This window comes from Meleagris gallopavo, chromosome 5 (genome assembly GCF_905368555.1).
Source record: "Meleagris gallopavo chromosome 5, MGAL_WU_HG_1.1, whole genome shotgun sequence".
Taxonomy (NCBI): Eukaryota; Metazoa; Chordata; class Aves; order Galliformes; family Phasianidae; genus Meleagris; species Meleagris gallopavo.
The window spans coordinates 39,488,271-39,513,308 of record NC_139408.1 but is presented as its reverse complement, the minus strand read 5'-3'; the positions used below and the strand labels follow the sequence as shown (position 1 = coordinate 39,513,308).

The 25,038-nt window shown below is 38.4% G+C and overlaps 1 protein-coding gene across 17 annotated transcripts in view; it reads right to left on the bottom strand.

Moving 5' to 3' along the window:
• Nucleotides 1-25,038, bottom strand: part of NRXN3 (neurexin 3) — a 947,214-nt gene that overhangs the window by 625,249 nt on the left and 296,927 nt on the right. The window lies entirely within an intron of this gene.

Genomic DNA, 25,038 nt, shown 5'->3' with positions numbered 1-25,038 from the left:
TCATGAAGATAAAGCAGTTGTTAGAGACACAACACCAGAATTGTAAGGAACCTGGACTGTTTATTCTGGTGCATAATTACCTCACAGATCAAAGTACTTTTGTAACATTAATCCTAATTTCTCTTTTCTTCAAATAAAGATGATCACTTACTTTCCTAGTCTACTTCCTTATCTACTGTAAAGAAGATATCTATCTACTTAAAAGTAAATATCTGTCTACTTTACAGAAGGGCCTTCATACACCGAAGCCCTGCATACCATTGCTCCCAACTCCTCTAAAGTAAATCCCATTCACTCAACAGCTTCCAGTTTTTTTTTTTCTATAAGTTGCCTCTTCTGTTTTCCAGTATCTCTGATTTGTATATTACTGTCTTAAATTCAAAAGCCCCAAATTTGAATAGTGCATGTCAGTTAAGACCAACTGAGCACTAAAAGTAGAATAATTACATAAGACAGCCTTATCAGTACAATGTGTACAAAACATTTCCAAACGAGCAGCAAACGAGAGAGATAATAGAGCAAGCTTCAAGGCATTCATCACATTTTCAGGGATGCAAGAATACTGGTGGAGCAGTAATAATAATTGTCACTTATAAGGCCATAGCTACAGAAAAAAATTGCTAGCAAATGTTTTCATAGACCAGATGACATCTGGATGAATATTTTTCATCAAATGTTTCTTTTCAAAACCTTGCAAAATGTATTGCACAGCATTATTTGAAACATCTCAAGACTTTCAACAAACACTTAAGTCTGAAAATAGCCTAGAAATGCTGGTGGAATAACATAAAATAAGTTCCTGAAGAACATCTGAAGTACAAACCAAACCTATTTATTTACCTTGAATGTCGGAATAGAATAAATATCCTATTTACCATTTCCTTTGCAATACCATTGTCTCCTCCCTGTTTCAGTATGTTATTTATTTCCTGTTTCCTAAGTTGTTTTTTCCAAACACAAGCAAAAACATCAAATTGCTGTAGGAAAAATTACTACCTACATATCAATAAAATGGAAGTAGAAGAGGTAAAAGAGGCAAATGAACAGCTTCAAGGTGTATCAAGGCAAAGGGTTTAGCACAAGTACTCTAATATTCTCTCCTCAGAGAGAAAAATTAGCTCAGTTGATAAAGTTAAGACATCTAAATGACTGCAACAGCAGAAATTCTGATTTTTTTTTTCAGAACCACCCCAAATTTTTTACATGAATCCAAAACAAACCATGTGCTTTTCTAACTTAGTACTAAAATGAGGTTGTGTAATACCCAAATTGAGTAAAGTAGTCTGATAATCTTTAGTTCAAAGTGGATAAAATCTCAAGAATCTAAGTAAACCTGTGAAACTCCCATCATTACAAAGGAAAATCCCATCAGGTATTCGACCACCTACAACAAAAAGTTCAGAAGAGACATTCTAAATTTTAGATTGATCCTGAGAAGTCATATGTGGAGACAAGATTATAAAACCCCCTCTACTACTAGACCTCAAAAAGCTTAGCGCTCTGGGTCCTCACTTTGATATAACTTCCATAATGAATCAGCCTTTCAGCTCCTGGTGCAAACTTGTGACTAGTATGTAGAGAAGGTTGTACCAATTTCCATGAGCATCGGGATTGTTATGTGCTTCCTCTCCTCCTGCCATGGTCACACACATAAGAGGAGAAGCTAACTATGGGGGTGAGGTATTGTCATGTAGTGAGTTAACAGTAAACAAACAAACAAACAACCTTAATTCATAATGAAAGCTGCAAACATATAATCTTGGCTGTGGAGGAGCTGAAACAACACTGAGCAGTATAGTGGAAATATTTGCAGACAGATACTGTAGCTTGTAAATGTTAGTGCTAGCGCTGGGAGGTGAAGAGTGAGAGGCTGTATTATCATACTAAAGATTGGCAGAGACACGGGGGAACCAACGAGAAGTACATGAGCTCTTCAAGCTTACTCCAAATGTCACTCTAACATTTACAAAGCTGTGTGCAACTGTTTGGGAAGAAATCTCTTGCAAGAATGTTTACAACAGAAGGATTGTTCTTCAAAGACTAGGAGTGTAATGGGGAAAGCGTAGGGAAATTTGCTGCTAGAATGAGGGTCTGAGAGTTTACATTACATGAGTGACAGGGTTTAAAGAATTATGTGACTTCTCTTTAGTTCCAAGAGCTCTAAGTCCTCTTTCACAGTACTGTCAAGCTTCATGAAGCACGTGATCACTGTCTTTTCAGTATGTTCACTGAGAAAAAGGGATTATAGTGAACATGGAGCTTGCCTCATCTCAGAGGTATGCAGGTAAGAAAAAGGCAGAAGATGATTTGTAGTAAGGGGAATTACAGAAAATTAAAAGGAAAAAATTACACGTGGAAGGTGATTAAATACTAGGGAAGGCTGTGGAAATTCCACCCCTGGAAATTTTCAAAACTCGACTGGAGATCTGAACTACTTTTGATGCTGGCCCCACTTCAAATAAGCAATTGCAATAGGCTTCCAGAAATCCCTTTCAACTAAAGTTATTCTATGGCAAGTGCCACAAGGCACTGATTTTGCTGGACACTGGTATGTTTCAGAGACATCATACTTCACCTGCAAATTGCTACTGACCCCTGAGCTGGAAAAGATTTTGCCTCCTGTATTATAATATTAATGGCAATGTTGCTTACAGCACATTGTCATGACTGGAGAAACAGAAGATTTGAAGAAACAGGAGATTCAAAATGTGGTTCTTCTGCAGGCACTCTGTGTCCTTGGGTAAATATTAACCCTGCTGAATTATCTCATCAGAATTACAGTCAGAAGCATACCATGACAGACTAACATAATCCACCTCTTCTGTGCCTTCTGTCCTTCTGCCTACAAGCTGGTATGCTTTCACTGAACAAACTGCCAGCATCTCACACTGGCTCCTGAATCTCAGGTGAAACTTAAAAGGCTTAATTTTCCCCATGAGGATTCTATGGGTCGCTCACAGTTTTCAACTTATTTTCCCCAAATTTCCAGGAGGTATGGGCTCTGCTATAAAATCCATAGATCTGGGAAACCCACTAGAAGGACAGTTATCAGTAGCCTATCATCTTTGGAAAGGAAAGCTATGGTATGAACTAAATGTGTTACTTCTCGTAAAAGAACAGTTAACCTCCCCTCAGTTGTGATTTTTGAAAATTTTAGTTTGCCTTTGGCTGTTAGCTTAAGCAATGTGCACAGCATAAACCAAACAAGATTCAATTTTCTTTCTTCCTTTTTTTCATCTGACAGCCACTAAACCTCGAGCTTGAGCAAGTCGTGGAAGAAGTGCTTCAATAGGAAACTGAGCAGAGGGAAAAATGTGGGTCTATAGACTAAACCATAGACTAAACTTGTCCACAAAAATCACACATCACAGTGTTTTTGAAAATGTAGTTATTCTTCAACCTAGGAAATCTCAAATTTAAAAGGGGCCAGAAGTGAGAGTTCAAAGACAGCCACGCTGAATATACATAGGCTGATGATCAGAGTAACTACTTATAACTAATGTAAGGCCAACAGCTTAATAGAAAGAGGAACACCACAGCACTCAAAAGGGCTGGCAGTAGGTCATCTCTGGAGGAAGCTCAGTACAACAGAGTAGGTAGCAATTAAAAGGGTAACATTTAATATGGGATTTCAGACTAAATCTTCCAAACTTGAAACAGACGATAAAATAAACATTTATAATAGTAGAACCCGTAGAAAGGTCCTTTCAGAGTCTTCTTATCTATTACAGAGCTGCTGCTTTCCCTAAAAATATTTGCAAAGCCACCAGTCTAGGGGAGATGCCTGAGAGCAATGGTGCAGCACAGACAGTGCAGAAATGATGATGCTAATTTACAGGGTCCCAAAGGCTCCATCCATTCCTATTCCTAATGAAGTCATCAGCAGAGATGCAATGGCCAGGGCTGCTTATCCAGCTAATAACAACTACTGGCCAATTATTGCAACCATAATAAAGAGGAAAACAGAAGCAGAAACTAACAGTTGGCATGAGATGGCAATTGATATTGCCAAGATCATGAAGGCCTAGGTAAGAGATGCAAGCATGTAAATTTCAATAACAGATATAAGAAATTAAATCATACTTTCAAGCAAATAACAGGCACTGCCTTTTGAAAATATGATCTCCTGCAGACTGAATTCCACTCAATGACTCTGGTACCTGCAAACAAATATGTTTATGTAGTAAAGTACTTTAAATTTTAAAAGGGAACAATAAAAATAAAGAGAATTGACATACACATGTATGGTACTTCTGTACTAATGGTAACTCGATTTACCCAGAATTTCTTTGTTTGGACAGTTAGAAGAACGTCCACGAGATATCCCTCTCTGACTGCAAACACAATCAAATGTAGTTTGTTCTCTTACAAAATCAGTATTTCTTGGTAAGGACAGACTTAGCAATTCATAGTCCAAAACACTGGCTATAATTATGCAAATTCATGTATTTATTCAACTGTTTACAAGCCTATCTCAAAATGCCTAGGGCTGTGGTGCATCTTTGAAGTGCATAGACTAGCATTCAGAGGATGAGTTTACATAGAATAGCAGCCAGTCCAAACCCTCCATCCACAAGTCAAAGATTTAAATGTATGGAGAATGGAGTTCCAGTAACCTTTTTCTTCTTGCCTGAACTCCTAGAGCCTGAAATGATTGTAAAAGATGACAAATCCTACTTCTTGGGGAAGTTGTGAAGGTTTAGTCAGTGTCTGAGAATTCTTTGAGATCTTCAAGTCAAAAGAACTTTTGATGTATAAATTAAAACAGTAACTATGATCCTGAGCCCTTCATATTTGCTATTGTGTTGCCCATTTCACTCACTTCAAAGCTCAGGATAGCTGTCAGAACACAATGAAGAGTGTCATGCTTGAAAAACACTAGCCTGATGCCAGTTAAGTAAATAGCTGTTACTGTTAGTAGACTTGCTGAGATAGTTCCAGAGGGATGATGCTATTCTGACTAAAATAAGACCAAATCTTGAAATCACCAGGTATCTTAGGCTGAAACGTAGCCAATTATGCAATATAGTTCTTGCCAGAAGATTCTCAAATCACCATCTACAATATCTTTTACTGAAATATAGGACCTTTCCTGCTCCTAACAGAAACTGCAAACCAGTCAAAAATCACCGCCCTTATCAAGACATTCTCATTCTCTTACACATCTTGTCTTTAACTTTGTTTTCCATAGTTTGTGTGAGTTTTGATGCTGAATTACTTGCTATTTATCCTACCTAAAGCACTTTGTCCACTGTAGTAAGTCCAAAAGTACATTTACTCTCCAGACTGCAAACAGCTAACCAGATGTGATGTGTTTTGTTACAATATTTCTAATCCATTACATCAAATTATGCCAGGGAAAAGGGTTGTCACAGACCTGTAATTTGACTCAAATAAAAAATTCAGCATCTGCTTATCAGTGTGTCAGCCTCCTGCATGACGCCACTTTCAAAACAGCTTCTTCACTAAATGCTATGCAGCATACCTGCAGAATTAACTTCTTAGAAAATAGCTCAGTAACAGCTTGGGAGAGAAGAAAAAGCTTCATTTTCCCACTGTTTTAAGGTTCTCTAGGTTCTGACACATACTTTTTATATCCTAAGCCTAGAAGTCACACAGACCAATATCAAGGAAGAACAGGTTTCCCCACACCACCAGCATTATTTACTGTTCAGAAGAGCAGAAAAAAGAATACAATCAATATCCTTATCCCAAGGGAGATACTAAAGGAGATGTGCTTACTACTGTGTTTAGTAGAAAGAACAATTTGCATTCACCTAAAATATCCCCAAGACTCTTAAATGAAGGAAATATGGAACCAGGAGAGCAAATTGCAAAAGCCCTCCCATTTAGCTGAGTGGGGTCATAGGTAAGATCAGGATGGATAATCACTGTCTATTTACTGGAAACTACCCACAAAGGTAATTTGATGCATAATTCTCTTGTAGAAGTTAGCTCTTGTTGATATGAAGTACGCACCTAGTAAGAATTAACTCTGTAACAAGGGAAAAAAGAATGAATCCAAACAAAGAGAACAACCAAAGATGGAAGCCAGGGTAAGTTTAGGGGATGGACAGACATGCAAATGTAGTTCTGGAAACTTAAACGCTTTTATGTGCATTACTTCACCAAACCTCCAAAGAGGTATCAGAGAAAGTGAGATTATTAAAACAGAAACCAACACAATTTAACAAAGCATGGCAAAAGCAGATGGGAGCGTGGCTATCAGATTAACCTTGCATAAAAGCTGTTGCAAATCCATCATGAGGTTTTTCCGAGACAGCCTGATGAGAACTGGCCCTACCAGTAAATTGTGTTTACTTCAGAGATGAAAATTTTTCTCTTCCTTCATTATACAAGGCTGAAAAGGGGGCAGGGGGGAGAGATTCTGACATTTTCTACTGTTTTAAATGTTATTTCTCTAGAGTGATAAAAGCCATTAATCATTACCAATGAAAACTGGGGAGAAAAAAAAAAAAAGTAATTACAAAATCTGAAGGCAAAAAGTCATCTTGCAGCAAGCAACTTTATTTTCCCTCCTTCACTTTTTCCACGGTTTGCTGCTGTAGTGATATCTAACCCCTTTTGGTGGGCTTCCTACAGTCTATACCTCTACTGTTTCTGCACCTGTACAAAAGGGATGAGAAAGTTGGGCTCTGGCTCCAGAAAGGCAACTTTCAGTAGTGAGAGCAGCATACAGAGGCTGTTCAAGCAAATGAGCTAATCAGAGCAGATCAGAGCTACATTATTTACATACGTCTCATATCTATCCGTATTTCAAAAGAGTCACACAACTCAACACGAAGACAACAGACAGAAAAAGCTCTGTCTATAAAGATGGAGCGGCACAGGAAGCCCACAGCTGTTATTTGGGATGAAAACATGCTAGTGGAATTGCATGTGAAGTTGGCATCAAGCCTTAGTGTCCCAGATGGCCCTTGCTTTGACAAATATTCATGACCTCATCCAGAAGCCTTCTCACAAGAAATGTAAAGCTAAGTCAAAGCCAATATAAGGAAACAAACTTGTCATACAGAGGATCCTATACAATTTCAGAAATGATTTGGACAGAAAGTACTTTATAACTACAGGAACAGTTTGAACCTGAATGTAATAGCTGCCTACTGGGACAACTTCAGTTTGAAATTAAGTACATGTACTTCACCTGTCAGATTTCACCCTCCTACTGTTTATGGCTTCAAAATCAAAAATTTTTATTCCCCCTATCTTATATATTTTTCTTTCTCCTATTGCTGTGCAGAAAGCCTATACAAAGAACAGGAAAACTGGTCAGCTGCTTGCACAAGGCAAAAAACCAGCATGTCAGAAAATTCTCACCTGTAGAATGGAAATGAAACCTCATGATATTTTTCAAATTCTTTTTCCAGTTTCTAACCAACTTTGGAAAACAACAAAATAGAATATGCACAGTGCTGCCAAACACACCATATCATTATCTCAGTGGGAGTGAAGGGGCTGACTTTGCCATTACAGCAATTTTATAATGTAGGAAAAACACTCTGCACGATATTAAAGCAACAAGAGTCACACCTAATCACATTACACCCTTTCATCTGGGAATAGCATGGTTACACCTGCAGCCACTTGGCCTTCCAGAGCATATATATTTCTCTTAGCTCAACATTAACACCTCTCTGGAGTCAGCTAGACTAAATATCATCTTCACGAAGGGAAAAACAAAACAGGAAAACATACCAAAATGAAGAGGGCAAAGCTCTCACTTTTCAAAAATTGAAAGATGAGCTCTGACCAACTAAGAATGTGACAGCTGTGGGGTTTGATCAACCAGGAAAAATGAAATCTGTGCTAAGTACCAGTAGGTGCCACAAAAATCCTACAAAATGTAAGCCTTTTCCATCATGTGGCTTAACTTTGGAGATACTGCACCTTGAGATGGACAGCCTTTAAATCTTGTTCAGTATTTAGCACCTGGGATGCAACAGGAGTACTCTAAAACTGATGCTGATGAAAAAGCAGTCTCTCAACTCTAAGCTTTAAATTCACAAAACGTTCTGCAATATGACTGCAGTAAGGAGAAGGGATTGCAGCTGGACAACTTACTCACACCAGGAATGGAGAATTACCAACTGATTGCTCTCCATTGGGAACTTCGGAATGTACACAGTTTTATCTACACATTGTCACTCCGCATTATGCCACTGCACTTTACAGCCTATGATGTGGAAGCTGGAGAGAGTTAAGACTTCCTCAGGTTTGGAAGGAAAAAAGGCAATTCCTCACTGGCAGTAAAACACACGTTGACAGAATACAAGAATAAGTGAAACTGCCAACTAATGGTGAAACTGTAGCTTTGAAGCAGGCTTAGCACTCAGCACAAAAGGACACAAATGGTCTTGAATGTGGATTGACAATTTTCTTCTTCAACAACATTAAATTATGTAGAGCTTCCTACAGCACTTGCTGCCGGTAAAGCAAAAGTATATATTTTAAATGACAAAATATATCTTCATCAAGGTCGTTATTAGTTTCTTAAATTGCCAGATGTGAGTCTCAGTTTGATGCCACAGATAAGAGATTACACAAGGAAGAATAAACTTGAAAGCTCAAGTTTAGTCTTGGATTTCTAAGGAGTGATAATTATCTTCCGATGAAAATTACTTGGACTGGAAGAGAGCAGAAATGCTTTTGAGCTTAACCAGCTAAACTACCCCAGTGATACTGATTTTCTGGACATTCAATTCATTCCACAACCAAAGCACTCTTTTTTCAGCCACTTATCCTTTGCTTCACAATCTGGTGGTAAAAACTCCAAATTACTCTCCACTTCGCTGAAGCAACATTTGTCAGGACCTCTATTACGTCCATACTGAGCCCCTACTAACACTGTGGGAATGTAAAGCAGACACACAGACTCTTAGCACCTACACAGCAATTCACTTTATGATTTTCCTTTATTTGATCTGAAAGTAGGAACGAATATAATTTACCTCTCTTTAATAAAATATTTCCTGATCCTTGCTTTAAAATATATATATATAAAGCTAAAACTAATATATTAAAAGGAAATTAAAAATTAGAAATCAAAACATAGTTGAGTAAGTATAGATATATTTGGAATGCAATTCTGACAGGTATCAGAGCCTAGCACTACAGTGTCATCAAACACAGCTCAACTTACCGCCCTTTTAAGTGTGAACGTAAGGGCCAGTGAAATTGTCAGACTGATGTGATGGAAGACGAGCATCTAGGATACATATAGAAAAGAATGTTTCCTTCATACAAATCCCACCACTATGCTATCATCTTAAAATAACAGAGTCATTCAAGAGCAGAAAAACTCGTAGCTTAATACGTAAGTCATCATTCCCATATATCTGGATTAAAGGTATGTTAGCTCACCACCTGCAGGATCAGACATGCAGCCCCCCTTGTTGAAAGAAAGAGCCACTTCTCTCAATTTTTCAGTATAACATGATTCATTGGCTCCTACACTAGGTTCAGTCATGTTCCAGAGAGCTGCAATACAGTACAGCAAGCCCTGCTGCAGGCTTCCTCCTCAGCATCTGTGGAGGAGCTGCAGAGTACAGAGGGACGGAAAGGTTGTGCATATTCAGAAAACAATACACTTTAGTATATCTTCCATGTCCTGCTGAAGTTAAGAAGTGTGCATATCTTCTTTCCCCCTGAGTGTGCCCAGAGGAACTTAGTAAGTCAAGTGAGCAGCAGACATGGGGCAAAAAGGCTGTGGGGCACAGAGCAGCAAGCGCTACCTGAGCTGTAAGATGGTGGAGGAGGCTGCTTCTGGCTCCTTGCTTCTGCTGAGACTGCTGAGGAGTATTCATTGTGTGTCCTTACAAGGGAATAAGGACAGTAGTGTGTCTCATGTGGTGAAATTGAAAGCAGAGAAAATAGAGAAAAGGAGCAAATACCAGCTGTCCTCCTGTAGGGTTTCTATGCCCCATCAGCTCCCAGTGCTGCATCAGTGGATGGTGATTCCAGGGAATATTTTCCTAAATTGTACATGGAAAGGTGTAAGACTCCACTGTAGACAGCATCCTGTTTTTCAGCCTCTGAAATACTCTGCGACAAACAGGAAAAAGGAGTGGTCTCCTAATGGGATGGGCCTCTTGTCCAAAGTTCCCATTATATGAATCCTCCCGCCCAGTTTGAAAGAGTTTACATGCTCTCAGGAGTGCTTTTTGTACCAGCTTTCTTTTACAGAAGAAACTGAGACAGAAATGAAAGCCAGGTTCATCCAATGTCAAACTGCAAAACCATGCAGCCCAGTGCTCTGAACTACTGTACTACCAATGTCATGCCACGCTTAAGCCCCTTTCAGAATCCCTCAAGAGCTACCTGGCTTCTCACTCTACTCTTCATCAGAATTATCAGAATATCAAGCTGAAATAAAAGTAATGTAGCAGTCAACAGTCGCCTTGTGAACAGGAAAATAATTCAAAGGCATTAAAAAAAAATCTAAATCTCTACAGGAAAAAAGGGCAGTTCTTGACATCACTTGAAACATAGATGGTGAGACTCTAGACTTACAACACCTGTTTCTCTTTCAAATTCTGCAGCTAAAAAGTGAATCAAAAGGGAAAAAACTGAGGCGCAAGACAGTTTGTTAAGATTTCAATTAGCTTTTTATTTGGATTAGGAGTTATTTACTGCAGAGTTAAGCATCTTTCATAGTTACAGATTCTCTATTTATATCTGCTAACTGTGCAAATTTCCTGGTTCCCTGATTCCAGACCAGCTGCTGGGCACAGCTGTGCTCCAACAAATGCACCAAAACCAGCAGGGACTGCTGCAAGACTGTCATACTTCCCTGATTCCATCCGCATCTGGAAGAGGAAATCATACTGCTTTTCTCACTCAGTCCTGACACGGTTCAACAGAATAAAACCAATCTAATTAAAATACTTACTTTTTTTTTTTTTTAAGGACAAAAAGGAAAAAAAAAAAAAGTCCACTCTGAGAAGATTCCAAGATTTAACACCTTTCAAACATAGCAGTAGCAGATCCCCCACACATATGAGGTTGTCAGTAAAAAGAGTATGGGAATACAGGTGTACAGTCAACATGCAAAAATCTTGGACAGATTAGAGGATATCTTGTTAGCAATTAGCCAAGTGGACAGATCAAGGCACTGAATTGTAAGCAATTTACTGTCTGGCACCAAAATACATCGTTTCAGTTTAATGGAAAGATGGGGATGTAATAGCAGAGCAACTAGCAAAGTGCCTCATCAACATGCTGCAGCTGTATAACCACATATTTGGCATCTAAATCTCGAAGTAGGTTTCAGAATGTAAATTTCATATCCATTTGGGCATCGAATTCTATGCTGCAGCAAGAGCAAAGCTGCATCTAGTGCAAGGACTCACGTGCAGCTTCTACTTGCCATGTACTACTGACTAGCTGGATCCTATCCCTGCTTTCCTCAGTCACTGGCAGAGTCCTGGCTGTTGTGGACAACATTCTTACCTTTAATAGACTATTTGCTTTGAAGGCATGTCACTTACGCTTTGGAATCTTATTACAAGAGCTGGATCCCCTAAACTCTACACAGTGCAACCCTAATCTTTGACAAGATTTCTTGCTTTTATGTATCAGAACCCCAATTTTTTGCCTAAGACTATACAAAGCACATGACAACAGGACTGAAATGCAAGCTAACTAAATAGCAGACTACTGCACTTAGTGCTGCCCTGTCTTTTTATTCTGCTGATGAGCAAACCCTGGACGAACAGCCCAGCAGTCAGAAAGGCTGCTGTCATCTGCTTGCCATAAAGGTGAACAGTTAGTGAACGGTGCTAAACATACCTGCTTCTGCTCATACACAGACTATAGAGAACGAATGTTACAGTAAGCTCTACTTTACCAGCAATTTACTGACAGACTATGGACACATGATATACTTCACTGTGTTTCTCATACTACTGTGTGTATACCTCTTCCAATTGGGATTTGAGTTTTTCTGGCAACAGCTTTTTCCCCCCTCTGTATTTCAGAACACCTTTGCTAATAGCTTCCTTTACTGATCCGATAGCATAACATGTCACTTATTACTGTTTCTAATTTGCCTAAGTCTAGATTTCTGCAATTCTTTATTAAGAGGTAGCAAAGAAGCTGAGTTATTTTAAATGTTTTATTTTTACACAACAAAATTTTCTACCATTCCTAATTCAGAATGAATTACCATAATAAGTAATTACATTAAGAATCAAACAAAATATACTTTGGGAATCAGTGTCTTGCATATTTTATATATTTATCCACTTTTTCACTAATTGGGAAAACATGCTGAGTTATTAGCAGGATTTAGAAAGAAAAAGAGGTCTTCTGAAGTTAGAAGACATTTGCAGGTTATTCAGAGGCATACATTTCAAAGATCTATACAAGCTAGAAATAGAAGAGCCAGATAGCTCTCACTCAGTTCCCCACCTTCCCTTCCCTCCTACAAAGTACATTAGACATTAAGGAATATAGCAGCCTGGCCATACCGTGCTGTTTTAGCCATTTTTATTTCCAGTCTAACTGATGATTTCCATCCGTACCCTAGAGTTTCTCTGATAGCAAAATAAAACAAACAAGCAAACAACAAACACATAAACCTTATTAACAGGCTGTTGTCTGTGTTATTCAACACTTTCTTTTTTCATTTTAACTTAATAGCTCCTATAAGCTTCCTTAAATTGTTCCCCTTTCTTGAGAAAGGTAGTCCTTCCATCAGAGCAGATTAAATCATGGTCTTCTCAGGTTATCACGTAACCTTCTTTCAGTCTCCTGATTATATTTCAGCTTTTTTTTTTTTGCCAGTTTCTTAATAATTTTTAATTTTAGTCTAAGTTACTCAGCAGTACACTCTGTGTTAAAAATGTATGTATTTTAAATAGGAAATAGCCATGAAAACTTGCTGGGGAATATACTTTTTATACTCATATTTCTTGAATACATATTTCTACCAACAATTCTCACTAGTATGCCTGTGAGTGTCCAACATCACTTCAATAGTACACAATTTAACTGGTTAGGAGTTGATATTCAGGTTTATTATCTTGGCAAAGGTCAATGGGTAAAACTATTTAAGACTCCCTTCTTCTGTGCTGTGTAAATCTTGTATCACTATTGAGTTAAATATATCCAGCCAATCATTGACACACCATACAAAATCCCATCATTTGTTTAGTGCTTCATAAAGGGCAATGAATAGTTTTACCTTTTCAATGCCAAAGCAACTAGAAAGTTTTTCCCCTTGAGTGGCTCAAGTGGTATGACATTTGGTCTACAAAAGATTGCTTGTATACCTCAAAAAAAAAAAAGGATCAGCACTGTCTGAAAAACCACACAAGGACTGCATTAGCATTGAAGGTATAGAAAAGTAGCACAAGGCAGAAAGTCACTGTTGTTTTAAAAGAAAATCTCTATGACCTTTAAGGATTTTTAATAAACACTGCTGGTCTGGGCAATGTTGTTCTTTTGGGGATATAAACTCCAGTTATTAATATACAGAAGCAAAAGCTGCCCACATTTTTCTACTGATGCATCATCTAGCAATAATACAAAAATGACTTAGATAACAAAAAAAGAAATATCAATCACCAGGTTAGATTTTCTACCTGTTCCCATGCCAAGGCATCCATTAGGCTCAAGAAAATCTATGAAATCGAAGGTCAAGTATTAGCTAGAATCAATGTTTTGATGGTCTTCAGCTTTTCCCACCCTAGAATCTGAAACATTTAATGAGTCGTGAATTTTTCACCTTACAACTCTTTTATGACTTAGGAAAGTCTCGTGTATATGGTTTTTTTTTTTTTATTTGTTTTGTTTTGTTTTTTGGCAGCTGTGGAAGAAGAAGCATAGAAAAATGCAACTTGTCTGAGCTTTTGATAAGCCAGAAAGAAAATCAAAAAGCATGCCTATACTGCATATCTTTGTGAAGCACGGTACTCCTTATATCCCACATATGTCAAGGCTTGTTTTGTGAAAAGCCCTGATCAAATTTACTTATTAGCCCAGCAGTGACACTGAATTTCCATGCCACAACAGCCCTGCTCACACAGTGCACCTGCAGGTACTGCTAATGGCACAACAGCCTTGCAGAGCAAAGATGATTGTGCACTCTGTACAGCACAGATACGTTGGACATATCACAGCACATGTTCTAAACAGCACCTCTTTTGTAGCTTTGCAAAAGCTTTGCAAGTAACAGCACAGTTGCAGTTTTACCTGTGGTCCCAGGGAGATCAGTGTGTATTCTCTCACTGTGGGGTAACATTTCATGAATGTTCATTTATTCCTTAAGTTATAGACGGTGTAACTTAAGTTTTGTCATATAAGCACATCTTCTGTGACTTCCTCCATATATTAGCTGTCCCCGAGTTCCCTGGATTCTGTCCAGGCACACAGGGAATGACAGTTGAGTTAGTGCAATGCAGGATAAGAGAAGCTGACCCATGGGGAGCTGCACGGTAATCAGCTTTTCATTACTGCTTGGCTGAAAGGCCTAAATGATTCAGCAGTGCTCTTCCAAGTGGGAAAACAAACAAGGAGGGGATGAAGGAACTTAGAGTCTGATACAAATTATCTTTTCCCTATCAGAGTATGTAAGTATTTATCTCTAGAAACAGCTAATAAAAGATCCAGGGACTGTATCAGCAGCCCATAGAGGTCTGCAGGTATTATTTTATAGACCTCAGACAGCTTTTTCAAGGTGGGAAAAGTTTCTTAGTGAACTAAGACTCTAATAACTCAATTATCTGATATCCTAAATTAGAAATTTAAATCCCAGTGTAGTAAATACACCCACCTCAGCCTAGGTCTGTGGCTAATTACTTTTATAATCTTTATTAGGTAACTTAATTGTTCTGTATCTCAGTTTTTCAAAACATGAAATGGTAATGTTACCTATCTCTTTTTGAAAGCACTGCTTACATGCAAAAATGGCACTTTTTCACTTTGCATTCTTATAAATAGTTCTATGTGGGTGACAATTGTTTAGCTATTCTGACATCCCAAGAACAGGTAGAAAGGTTAGTAAGGTACTGGCTCTCTCTCAGCTATGACCTTGCCTATTTAAGTTTGAAGGATCTCCCATGGGTTATTTGTATGCATGGATACAAAAAACCACCTGAGCCTCTATCTCTCTATCTCTCTGAGAGAAAGAGGATAATACAGTGATTTGGCAAGCTCCACATTACTATGGCAGAAATAGTGTACAATCTACTGCCAGTGTGCAAAGACAACCTCAGCATAATGTTGCATGTGCTAGATCACTGCTTGAATGTTTCTGCCACATCTCAGTACTGAGCATATCTCAATCCCAAACATAAAGAAGTCTAATTCCAGGACCCCTGTATCCCTCTTCCCAGTTGCAGCATTTGCTTCTCCTTCCTGCTCTGGAGTCCTCTTAGGTAGCCTTCACCAAGATGTAACTATGTAACTCAATAATAAAGCTGAAGCAGGAAAAAATATAAAACAGTCACTTGTAGGCATCCAAATAGATACTGAGTGACAGTTTCTAGTACACACCATTCCTTCTGTTCCTAACAGAATACTTTTTTGCAAGGATCCACTTGCTATGGGGTGCTACTCAGTTTTAATAGGATTCTGTCAGTCAATACTTCGATGGAGCACATTGAACTAGTAGATCTCAAGAGCCCCAGACCACTATACCTCCCTAGTCTGAGCGGTGCAGGGTCTGGGAAAGAACAACTTGCAGTAGAAGAGATGTAGCAGCTGTTTCAGAACTTCTGAAACTTACTGACTGAGGTTTTGCTGGTGGCACAGATAAGGGAATGAAATGTAGGCAACACACACACACTAAGAAAGGTAAACAATCAACTTTTAACGTTTATGGCTTCTCTCAGAATAAAACAATAATTTACAAAAAAATAGATGGGCTTAGCAAAAAGTAACTAGTCAGTAGGAAAAGGCAAAAGAAAAAAAGACATGACAGCAGTGTAAATCACCTAGGTGAGAACTGAATAAATGAGGATACTGATTGCTAATCTACATCCTGTCACTCTGACTTTATAAACAGATTAGCTCATGAGGCCATGTGTGCAAAAGCACCCCTATAAAAGCATTGTCTTTGACACTCTCATCAGTATTCACAGTGGACCAGGTTTTCATTTTATGGCTGCAGTGTTCTTGTTTCTTCCACAGATCCATTAGCGGTGTGCACGCTGCACAGTCAATACCAATTCCAGCATACACTTTTCTGCCTTTTTTTATTTGGACAGAGGTCTTTCTGTCTTGTGCATCCATTACTCTTTGACATGGCTTTTTGTGGTAGTCCTTTATTTTTTGCTTTATATCATTTTTAAGCAATTCAAGTACTTTTGACTTTAAATAAAAAGAATTAAAGTAAAGCCAAAGTGAGACATTTAAAAACAGCATAACAAAACACTTCTGTTTCTCTTTACTGCATGTTTTTTCCTTTTGTCTGACTGCTTAACCTAAAAGGGCTATAAAATGACATAAGAATAAGATACGAGCCTAGATACAGGACTGTGATGGTGAATGCCGGTCTGGGACAGCTGTAAATCTCCCTGCTGAACACTGCACAGTCTCCACCTTCCACATCAATGCGGCTAATGTCAAGTCCTCCACACCCCAGCAGATCTCCCTGCATCACACCAAAACTACTGGAAAGTATACTGCTGATTATTACTTGTGCCTTACTTTAGCCACACCCTCAGCAGATTGACACTGTGCTCAAAAAGAAGAAAAGCTTGAATGATTAGAATTACAGTTTTGAGGAGAGGACTTTGGCTGCAGTGCTAAATCATCCTCCATACACACATGATAGGGAGGGAAAACCTAAAACTCTTTACTGGTCAGTCCTCAGAAATGATAGGGCAAAAACATAATGCAGAATGAAGATTTGCACAAATAAAACAAAAGGGCTTACCATAGAAAATGGAACAGTGTGACTTTTGGATTTTACATCAAAAATCCAAGCCATAATAAAAGAGAACTTCAATGGGGAGCTAGTAATAACATGGTGAAAACTTGGATGTGTTCCTGACTAGAAAATGAATTGTTAGGCTCGTGGGTCTAAGAACCAGGTCTCCTATTATGAGTTCAGTACAAGAATCCAGATTTTTGTGAGATTGCTTACAATCAGGAGAGTGTTTCCTTTGTTCTCATTTTTATCGTTAGTCACAAATATTTAAGTTAGAGATTTTTTAACAGGCTGTGGTAAAAGTAGCGAAAAACAGCAACAAGTTGTCCAGAGGTATGGTGGAAGCCCCATCTGCGGAGACCTTCAAGGTCACTCTGGACTAGGTTTGAATCTAGCGGTAGATGTCCCTGTTCATTGCAAGGGAGTTGAACCAGATGACCTTTAAAGATTCCTCAAACAATTATACAGTTCTATGAAAATATTTTGGATGTTTTCAATATTCTTGCCTCTTTCACACTATTCAGCAAGCATGTCTTTTGCCAAATACTCATTCAGGGGTAAATATTGTCCTAACATGGCAGATAAGACATGTGGCACAATCTCCATTCTGCTCTACTCAACCCCAAGCCCCTTACTCTGTTTCCTGGACTGGATGCATAAAGGTCTCTAATGACCCTTTTTGTCTTCAGTTTTCCTCTTCTTGTCACATAAGCAAAAGAGTAGAAATCAAATCTATAGAATATTTCTTTTCATCATTCTACTTCCCAGCTCTACCCGAGACCAGGCATGTCAGAAGGACTGACCTACCTTCTAATCTCTAATGCAAATACCCTAGGAGAAGAATAAGGCATATAAAGGATAGCTACTCTGCATATATTTTTCATTCCAAGCACAAGCATAGAACTGACTGAGCTGTCAATATAAAATGCTTTTCAGCTGAGGGCTGAAGAGCCGTTTTCCATTTTTACTCATTTAATGAATGGTACTGGATAAAAAATCAGTAATTAAAATACTACGTTTTCCTTGTCTCAACAGTTTAAAATGGTGGCTGAGGGTACTGGGGTAATCAGACTTAAAAGTCCAATTCTATGTGACTCCATTTGAATCCTAAACTCTGATGCTTTGATACAGCTTCCACCAGTAACTCCCTCCAACCACCCCGTCCTGCTGATTGCTTTAGCAATTTCGCAATGTAAAGGATTACGATTCTTCTTTGTTCAAAAGCAGAAAAACATTAAGTTGCTCCAAAGAACATAAGATTAGGATGGTAGGAAAGTCTCATCCAGAGCAATTTAGGATGACCACAAGACCATGCTTGTACATTTTCCTGCTGCTTTACGTATGCAGTGGGATGACTTTTGATATGACCTGAGTGTTAAGTTTTAATTACTCATCACCTATAACTGCAAAGGAGGAAGTAGCCCTGAATCTTGTACTGAGATTCCATTTATCAGGATGAAGTTTCCCTCTTCACCTTACCCTCCAATTTGTTCTTGATCACACAGATCAAGAGGATGAGGATGCTAGTAACCACAAACACCAACAATGAAAATTGTTATCTATGCATTCTTAGAAGAGTGAGTGAGAGTGGTTTAACTCAATAGTGTCCTATCTTGGGCTCTAGTACCTAGTGAGGGTTTTACCAGGACCACCCTACGACCAATTCTGTTGACTAACTGCCTGTGCAAAAAAGCAGAGAAACCAAGCAGATCTGACTGAAACACCACCAGATATGACCTTTCCATGCTCGTGGTGATGGTTGTGCTTTTGAATATCCTTACCAGGTCACATAATAGCCTCATTCGATCAATCAAAGTGTCCAAGGGATGACTGTCTATCTCCACATGGAGAGAGTCAATTAAAGCAGCATCATGAATGCCAAGTTATTCCTTTTAACCAAGATGAATAGAGAAGGAATGAGAGAGAAAATGAGAGCACTGTGCCAATGCCTGCCTTTCAGTGTGAAGGCTTCCAATGGGCAAAGCAGAGAGATAGAGAAAGCTAATTTCACAGATAACATCTCAAAGGCCTGCACAGCCATTCCAAATGTTGGAAATAAATTTTTATGACAAGAGAACTACATCATCCTGGCTGCTTCCATCAAGATATTCCATTAATTGTAGGGACAATTGGTAGTCTCAGCAGAAATACAAAATGATCTGATTCAAGGGTATGAAAATGGAAGGAGGGATGATGCCACTGGGACTCAGATCAGCCACTGAACAATGAAAGACTCAAAGATACGTACTGCAAGAAAGCTGGTATTATTCTGGATCATACGTACGGCATGTGTGATTACCTTGTAGAGCTAGGATGAAAATGTGAAAAAAAAATTTCATTCTGCATTATGACTTATCACTCTACATGATCCATGATTTAGTAAACAACCTTCTCTTGATACAGTGTGATTCAGGCAAAATTGATCTGCTATGATAACTTTGGAATCATCTGAGAAGCATCATGTCTTGACTTACAAATGAGAGGCATTTTGTGGCCTGGATTAAGGAGAAGCCATTGATCTGAGTTGCCATTTATAAACAAATAAATAAACAAACACACCATCACAATGTCAGTCCTGAAAAAGTCTATACTAAGAAAAGTGTTAGAGGTTAAAAAACATTAACTACATGTTCTTACTGATTCCACCCATGTAACATCTGTTTTGTTGTTCAAGTACCCTTTATAGAAGCTGACAGTAGCACAAAATCTAATAGTTTTGGATGATTATATTTCTTCAACTGGGAGGATCTTGTAAAAGCTACACTCAGCAATAAACAGCCAGAAACATAAAATTTTAGAGAAAGATAGCAGAAATTATTTTTCTGTGGAATCAATTAACATATTAAGGTGAGTTAAAAAGCACCTGGAGTACTAACAAATTCACATGCAGCAAAGATGACATACATGGCCTTAAATATCAAGAGCATATGATGATGCAGGGGGGATGAATGAAAAAGAAAAGATAAAAAATCATAACCATGTCATTATAAAATACAGGAGAGAGAATCAGTTGATCTTTATACGGTCTCAGATTTTCCAGCTGCTCAGCAGCTGCTGTTGGATATTGTCACATCAATGAAACTCTTCGAAGTTAAAGTTCAACAGCCTTAAGACCATGAAATGATCTTTCCCCAAAAAGATGTAATCTAATTGACTGCAGAATTAATTACACACTCTTCTGTACTGAGGACGTCACAAAGGCATTACAAGGCCTTAAATGCCATCGCTTGTCCCACTGATACTTAATCAAAGCAGAGTGGAAAGGCTCACAAGTATGACTCCACAGAACTGAAAGAATCTGAAATTGTTCCTTCATTTTGTTTCTATTTCCTTACAACATCAACCTTGGCTGCACTATCCTTACCAGATCTAGATCAATATCTAATGTATTTTGGGAACTGTTTGGGTGTTAGAGTAGAGCTTACCCCAAAGAAAGCAAAAAAGAGGGGGCAAAGATGGGAAATATAAAATCTAAAGATGGAAGCTGACTTTACATAAAGACCTTGAGCTTTAATAGATTTGAATTAACCAGAAGTTAGAAAACTAAACAATAAGCTTTGAGACAACCAATCATTATGGAGACAGACAAGGGAGACAAGTGTTAAAAACAAACAAACCCACAACAGGTTTGCACTTCTTGAGCAGAAGAATAGTGTACAGCATATGCCACAATAGTAGTTGCTTGGGCAAGCTACAGAGAGAATCAGTGTTACAAATGGATTGATGGTAAATGAGAAAATGAACTTCTTGCATAAATGTCCTAAGCAAAGCTAACATGCCTTAGATAATATTGAACAGACTTCACTAAGAAGCTAGTAATGCATAGGTGCATATGGGTGTGAAGGGGTTACCTGAACTTTTTTCCAAGTTCAGATGGAATCTCTTCTTCTGCTGTTCAGAGACATTTTGGCAAATTGTACAGCAGGAATCCACCTGACACTAATAAGTCAATGACAGAATGACTTCAGATCATGTTTAAGATCAGAGCTCCGGATCTTAAACATCTTTCACTTTATCTCATGAAATAATAAAAATTATTCTGATGTTTAGTCTTTCCTCAAGTCTTTGAATATTCAAGATCCAGCTGGGATTAAAAACATTAAAACACTGCAGCAAAGGTTTTATTTCTAATGTGTCCAGCACCCCCCAGGATATAAGAAAATCTATTCCCAGCAGTTACCTAGCACATTTCACTGCAGATTCAGAAGGACTGGACTGTCTAAATAATATCAACACATTTTAAGTTTTTTAAACAAATCTGCAAGAATGTAATCATCAAACATCTTCACTAAAATAAAAAAAAATAAATCTATGCTGCTACCTGTGCTTGAGACAGCAAAGGATGTAGCACCTAAACCATGCAGTAAATGATTTTGTAGCATTTCTTATTACCAGTAATTTTACAGCATCTCTGTTTATTGCACAGATAATGGGCAGATGTTTGTTGTCATTAAACTGCTCTTAGCAAACATAACCATAAAGGTATTTGGCAGATAATAAAACAGAATGTGTATCCCTATGCTCAACATCATCATTGCCAACAGCAGGTATATTGCTGTTCACAAACAGTATGTTGCAAAACACAGAGCAAGCCTGGTTTGCTGAGGAGTTAATAACCCATCTGTGAGCAAACCCAGACAGGAAGGGACACCAGTTCCAGCCCTTCGGAGAACAGGAAAGGGATATCTGTGTCTGCTGCAATGAGTACTGGGTGAAGATCAAAAAAGGTCAGGAACATGACTTTTCTGTCTCACCTAGAGAGGACTAATGGAATGTCCAGTTCTGAGCAATTAATTCCAAAGGCTTAAAATCTAAATTTCAGTGCTTTTTTTTTCAGTTTTAAATACCTAGCAACCTCACACTAACCTGCATTTGCTAATCTTATTACTATACACCTCTTAATAAAAGAATGGCCATTCAAGACAATTAACTAGGAAAAAGCATAAAAAAGGAGTGATCAACAACATCTAATTTTAACTGGCTTAAAACGATCTGATTTTCAGTAGCATTTTGCCTTTGCCCTTCCTCTTGGGCTTTTGACCTCCACTGTTTCACAACGTTTAGGTAGAAGGAAAACATGCAGAGAGCTTTCAGGAGCAGAACAGATCCATGGACCCTTTGGGGTTCACAGCATTTTCACTGCAACTACAGGAAACAACTAACGTGAATACAACACACATTGCTCCTCCTGCTTGTTTAATGCCAGGACTTCGGGGTTCTTTTCAGAAAATTCTGTGGGCTGTGAGGAGGAATCTTTCTCTCACAGCAAAGAAGTACATCATGCTCCATTAGCCAGACCTCAACTTCTGCCCTTAACAGTTTCATTTAGTACAATTAACAGGACTGCAGTGACCTGATGCTCTGGCTTATGTCAAATACTAACAAATTAGAAACCAAAAAGCACAGAAGATATTAAGTACCTAAAAAACACTGAATAACCTTCACAGTGGCTGAACCACTTCTCTCTCCCACCCTCCTGCCTGTCTGTATAATCTCTTCAGCCCTTTTTCTGGACTGACTAGCAAGCCATCCAAATTTCTGTTGGGTTCTGTATGAGAAGATATTTCACAAACAATGGAAGGAAATGTGCTACTCATTACCCTTGAGAATCCTTTTTGTCATTTCTCACAAAGTTTGTCCTACAGTAGACTACAAGGGACTCAGCATCACTTAGAGAAGGCACTCTGTCTTCTCTGTGTGCCTCTTTTCTATCTTCTTTGCTTTATGTCCCCCCACTCCAAGACAGTCTCACTTTTGTCAATTTGGTAGCCTTGGCAGTTTGGCACTGTCAACTGCTCCCTAGCACAGCCCTGACAAAGTGTGGCAGTACTGAATTATCTGACTAGAATCTCTACATAATCAAAGAAAGGAGATAGGCAAATCAATAAAAGGAGGCAAGCAAATCACATAATTGCTTTGGATTTCCCCTGAGAAGACACTAACTCCCTCACTTGGCTTCACAAGGAGCTTAGGTGCTTAGCACAAGTCCCCGATGCCAAGCTTCTAGGTTTGCAGGTTTTTTTTTCTTTTAATCTTATAGTACTTATCAAAGTCATCTAAAGAAAGAGATCAGAATATTAGTTGAATTAAATGAATGTCACTTGCAAAGCTAGCAGAGACATCCCATGCCTTCTTTTCCACCCCTGAGTACAGCCACACCACTGTTCCTTTCCAATAGTTACTGTGGGATCTCTGACATTTCAGAAACTTGTCTGAAGGATGCAGTTGACATACTGCCAAATACTGTGTATTTGCATTGTCTTAACAGAAAGTACCTAAACCTCTTTTCTAACTGCAAGACAAACAATTTCATTTCACAGTCCTTTTTAGATGTATAACAGTCTTTCATATAGCAACATGAAAAATATACAAGAAATATAGCAATATTGACGTAACAACTCTATATCTGGAAAGCAGAAGATACAGATTACCATTACCAACAAATGAATATCTGCTTCTCTCTCTGGAGTTGCTACATGTGTTTTTTGTGTTTTTATTACCCTCACTAAATTCTGAGTGTGTGCTTTGCTTATTCAAAATAAATGATTCTCCTGATAAATAACAGACATATGAGATCCTTTATTTTAGGATTCTCTGCCCCTTAACCCTAACCTAAATCTTGGGCTGCAAATTCCTTTCAAGAATTACACTCCCCTCTTTTAACAGACTTAGGTGTGGGAGAATCAAAGGACTGTAGCACTTCCCAGACACCAGCGGAGACTAGAAAAGTATGTCAGTAAGTTTGCTTTATTAAACAAGCTAACGTGCTCCTTCATTCCTACCGTTACACACCAGCCTTGCTCCTGTACTATTATGGCAGCTCTCTAGTCACAGTGCAAAGTGCCATTTTGGCACAGCAGCATTTCCTACTGTGAGTCCCTTCCCAGTCTTCACATTAACTTTTCACATTCCAGCAGTACTTATGTCACAGGCCAGCTGAAATTGTGACTTGCAATAATCCTTGGGTGTCAGACCATGAGAATGAAAATTATCTTTGCTAGCCTACAATTCTTCTGTTCATAGAGGCAAAATCACTGTGCACCAAAACAGCCTCCTCATATCAAGTGCTTTGATCACAGCAATATGAAGCTGTTATGTAACACCACAATAAACACTGTAGAATCAAAAATATTCCAATTGCAGAACTTTTTTCATGTATACAGTCTCCAAATACTCACAAGCTGCCTCCTGTATTATCAAGGAACCTCACTTATGAAAAACATGTTTTGCTTAACATTGGCCTAAATCATTAAGAGGGTTTCTGGTTACAATAAAAATGAGTTTCTCAAGATTAGGACTTCCGCATACATCATCTAGTTTGTCCTCAACTATATCATCATTATTTTTTATAATCTTAAATAATGTTTAACACATATTTTTTAAGACCTCAAGATCCCACACTGGTAATTATGCATTCACACACATCTTTCTTACTTTCTTACTCATACTGATGCTGGCCAGAGCATGGCTAAGTTATAGATCTCAAGCCAGACTTGACATTCACTTCTAGATTTTGGTGATTTCATGCCCTTAACCTTCAGATTTCACTGATCATGAAAGGAACAAAAAGCAAAACTACAAACATTTAAAGTACATAAGATGAATTCTGCTCTTTATGTTATTGGTTACTTTTGGATTTTCTTCTGATAGCCAAGTTCATGAGACAGACATGAGACAGAGTCCAGAAAGACCTGAATCACAGAGCTGGTTCTTCCTGATACAAAGTACAGACCAACAGCAAGCATAACTACAGTTTTGAGGGGAAATAATGTAGATGGTAGTGCTTCTTTTTATGTCTTTGTAGGACATAGTTACACAACTGGCCAAAACAACTCACAACACTGTGGCTGACAAAACCTCTGATGTTTTCCGGAATCATCTGATCTATAGTCTATAAGAGAGAACTGCTGAGCTGACATTGGCATAGCCAACATACATGAGTTTTATGATAGTACATTTTCACCTATGTCCTCAGCAGGGATTGTAATCTTGATGATTCAGCTGTTTTAAGGACCACTGGCAATTAATTGCTATTGTTGATTAGAGCAACAAACCACACATTTACTTCATTTAAGGGCATCACCAACACAATAAGAACAGCACCAATTAATGGAATCACTTGCTATTTGAGGAACATATAGCTC